We start from the raw sequence: 3,699 nt of genomic DNA on the forward strand, positions 1-3,699 counted from the left end.
CGAAAAGATGCTGGACTAGGAGTCAGAAGCCCCCTGGCTACGTCCAAGTCCAAGGCTCATTTTGCCTTATTTTCTTTAATATGGGCTTCCTAACCTCTGCCCTGCCTATGGCTTATGACTCTCGGTTGGTATAAGGACCGAAACCAGCTAGGCCCTGTGAAAGTTCTTGCAAAATACAGTAGGCTATACAAATTCAACAGTCATATTGTGATTTTCATCAGGACTTAATTTAGCATCTTTTATTGACCTGTCTTGTGCTTATTAATCTTGAGTCTCCAGATCCACTATAAATTCAAGCTCAAAGACCAAGTCTTAGATTCTTCCTGCACTCGGTGTCCGCAGTACTGGGCACATGACACTACCACAATAAATACTTGTGGGTTGGTTACTGTTTGACTTATTTGACAGTTTTCCAAAAGAGTGCAAAGTGTTCTGTGATTTTTCTGGGTTTCTCATATTGATAAATACATTTTCTAGAAATAACCATAATGTTTGCCTAGCCCATGATCTTTATAGTCTGTCATCCTTTTTTCCTAACCAGCTGGACAGAATTCCATTGAAAAGCGGGCTATTTTGTCAAAGGCAAAAAGAACATTTTTCTAATGCAGTCTTTAAGGTTCCTTTTAAGGCTGAGACATAGGACCCAAAAATCACTTGATAACTGTCACCATTCAACAAACCCAGTCTGAGATCCTGCTAAGAATAGGACACAGTGTTGGAGCTGTAGGAAGAATAAAGGAGGAGGACTGAATCTCACAGTGGCTCTGCAGTCAGACTGCCAGGGATACCCTGACCTCCCATATTCCCAGCTGAGTGACCCTGCACCAGTTATTCATTTTTGTCTCTCTTTCCTCATCTAAAATAGGGTAATAAAACAACCCACCTCCTAAGGTTGTCATCAGGAAGAAATGAGTTAATACTCGGACATGTAAAAGCTTTTAGTGTCTAGTACAGGGTAACAATAAATATCAGAGATCTAGATCCCTATAGCTAAACAGACCAAGACCCAGAGAAGCAAAGTGACTTAAGTCACAGAGCTATAAAGAAGTAGAAATCAGAACTAGAACCTAGGTTTCCACATTCTAATCTATTTTCTATGACATTTCCTTGTGGGTATTATGCACAAGTGGCACTCTGGAGGATCTACTGTCCTGACACCTTATAAGCAGGGATAATAAGCACACCCAGCTTCCCCTCTGCCTCTACCTACCCTGAATAGCTGTCCTTCCCTGCTAGCAGGACGTCAGGTTCACCCTATCCTGTTGGTCTCCCATCCAACTCAGATGCACTGGGGAAGATGCACTAAATTTACTACTGGCTACCACAGCAGTGCTGCTAAGAACTCAAGCCCCACTTCTTCGTGGGGTTGTTGTGAGGATTAAACAAGATAAGCACTGAAAAGTGCCCAGCAGAGTATCTGGCATATTAGTATACAGCCAATTAATGTTATCTGTCTAAAAAAACAAAAGAGGAAAACCCTGTGGTGCCTGCAGTCTCGAAGCTGACACACGTTCCAACACCAAATGTCAGACACGGGACAGATTGAGACCTGGTAGGACAGGGGGATGCGTGTCTGTGAAGGATTTCAGTGAAGGGGAAAGTTCACTGAAGACAGAGAAGGGGGCTGGTGACCCTACTCTTTCCCTTCCTATGAAGAAGGAGAAGAAAAAGAAACTTAATTGGTACTTTCCTGGCAAACCCAAGATTTAGAACAGTGGATTTCTAATATTTTAGTATTTCCAAACAGAGCAAAGACTGCCTATGACCTCCTAATTTGCTCTCACACACTTGACTAGCCAAAGCTTAGCTTGGCTGCATTCATCAGTGGCTGTATTCATTCAAGCAATAATGGCTCAGACACAAGATTCAATTAAAAGAGATCCCACAAGTCTCCTTAGAATAGTCACAATATGCTTTGGATTCAAAGTTCTTAAGTACGTCAGCACCATCTTCTCTTCCCTGTCCCAATATTGGCAATTTCTAGTTTTGAAATGACAAACAATATTAGAACAGGAGAAGGAAGAAAGCCTGTGAGAAAGAAGGGAAAACAGGACTAGACCTGGAGCAGAAACCATGTCATTATCCGCTGTTTATCCCTGGGGTGCAGCCCAGGCCTGGCCCACTGCTGGCTGGTGGTAAATGCATAGGGAATGAATCAGTGTTCTAAAGGAGTTCACCACCCAGGCAAGGAGGGTACCTACACATTACACCAAGTTCAACCACAGAATCAATTGCCACCCTCTTTCAGCCCCAGACATGTGGGGAGGATAAAGCACTGGGGCACATGCCTTTACAAAGGGGACAGGTGCTCAGGAAAATACCTGCTTCCTGCTTCCCTGGGCAGGTATTTGCAAGTAGTCTAAGAAGGGGGGCAACTAGGAGTAACTTACACGGTTCCAAGGGAGTGGTTATGCAAATCGCTTAAGCAAATACATGAAAAGGGACGGGAACGATTTCTGACCTGGTATTCCTCACCTGTCCCACTCTCTTCAGAGGGCAAGGTGAAAGACCAAAGCCAAGAGCTCGAGTGAACCGCAAATCTACTTTCTAGGACCCTAAGGAACGTCTCCACGCCCACCCCCTTCACGCCCCGGCAGGTCCTGGGTCATTCTGGCGGGTGGAGGCAGTTCCTGGCTGTCCTCTGCCCCTGCTGCGAGCGACCCGAGTAACGCTACCGCCTCGGTCTCCCCAGCCGAGAACAGGGGAACACCAAGGACGCAGAAGGAGCTCCTTTCCCGAAACGGACGAGAAGGGACAGAGCGGGGGAGTAAAGGGGGAGCAGAACGAGCCCTGCAATGCGAAAGGCGCCCAGCCCGGCTCGCCGCGGCCCCTGCCGGCAGGTCTGGCTCTCTCGCTAGCCCAGGCGCCTCAAGAGGTGCGACAGCCACCCAGAGGGGCGCGGAAAAGAGGAGTTCCTGACCCTGAGCACCAACCCCCACCACTACCACTGATCCAAACGCCCCGAGTCGGCGGACGACTCCACACGGGCCCTGCAAGCCCCAAGCCGCCCGCACCCAGAGCGCGCCAGCAGTCCCGGGGCGCCGCTCTGCAAGGGCAAGGACCCCGGGTGCGCTCTTCCCTGCAGCTGTCGCGGGCCGCCCTGCATCGCTGCAGGGCAAAGGGGAGGAGGGGGTGACAAGGAAGAAGGCGGAGCAGGCAGCCCCAGAAGCACTTACAATCGCCAGGAAAGCGCCTCCTCTCGAGGAAGGGAAGGAACGGCTCCCCGGCTTAGGAAACGCCCCGGGGATGCCCCAACGCGCGGTGCCGCCTTTCTCCGCCGATTCTTTCACGGATTCTCCCGCCTCCAGTCCGTCCTCCACCCCACCCCATCCCGCGCCCCGAAAGCTGATCCGAGATTTCCTCCCCGCTGCTTTCCAGGGACCCACACACCGTTTCGGCTGCCCAAAGCTCATGCAACAGGCGGAGCCTTAGGGCTCCAGCGACGGCGGGCTCCGGGGACCGGAGGATGGGGGCCACGGCGAGCCAGGCGCCCAGCAAGATGCAAAGTCCCCTGCGGTCGTAGTCCTGAGGGTCCTGCCACCGCAACCTGGAACACTGGGGACGGGGGCGACAAATGGTGGGAGGGGCGGCAAAGTTGCGGGGTCGCACGGAGAAGTCTCCGGGGCGCGCGGGGAGGTGGGGACACAAGCAGGTACCTGCAGGAGTCCAGGCGCGTCCGGCTCGCTCCGGTCTGCGACC

At 51.2% G+C, this 3,699-nt stretch overlaps 1 protein-coding gene across 2 annotated transcripts in view; it reads right to left on the minus strand.

Moving 5' to 3' along the window:
* KCNS3 (potassium voltage-gated channel, delayed-rectifier, subfamily S, member 3) overlaps positions 1-3,699 on the minus strand; it is a 43,964-nt gene that overhangs the window by 38,585 nt on the left and 1,680 nt on the right. The window contains exon 1 of one of the 2 annotated variants that reach the window (XM_008578913.1): positions 3,657-3,698. The exons of the other annotated variant lie outside the window; for it this stretch is intronic. The gene's annotated coding sequence lies outside the window, so the exon portion shown is untranslated. Of the gene's footprint in view, positions 1-3,656; position 3,699 lie in introns of those variants that run through there. 2 annotated transcript variants of the gene reach the window in all.

Source organism: Galeopterus variegatus, unplaced genomic scaffold (genome assembly GCF_000696425.1).
Source record: "Galeopterus variegatus unplaced genomic scaffold, G_variegatus-3.0.2 Scaffold1781, whole genome shotgun sequence".
In the NCBI taxonomy this organism is placed as follows: Eukaryota; Metazoa; Chordata; class Mammalia; order Dermoptera; family Cynocephalidae; genus Galeopterus; species Galeopterus variegatus.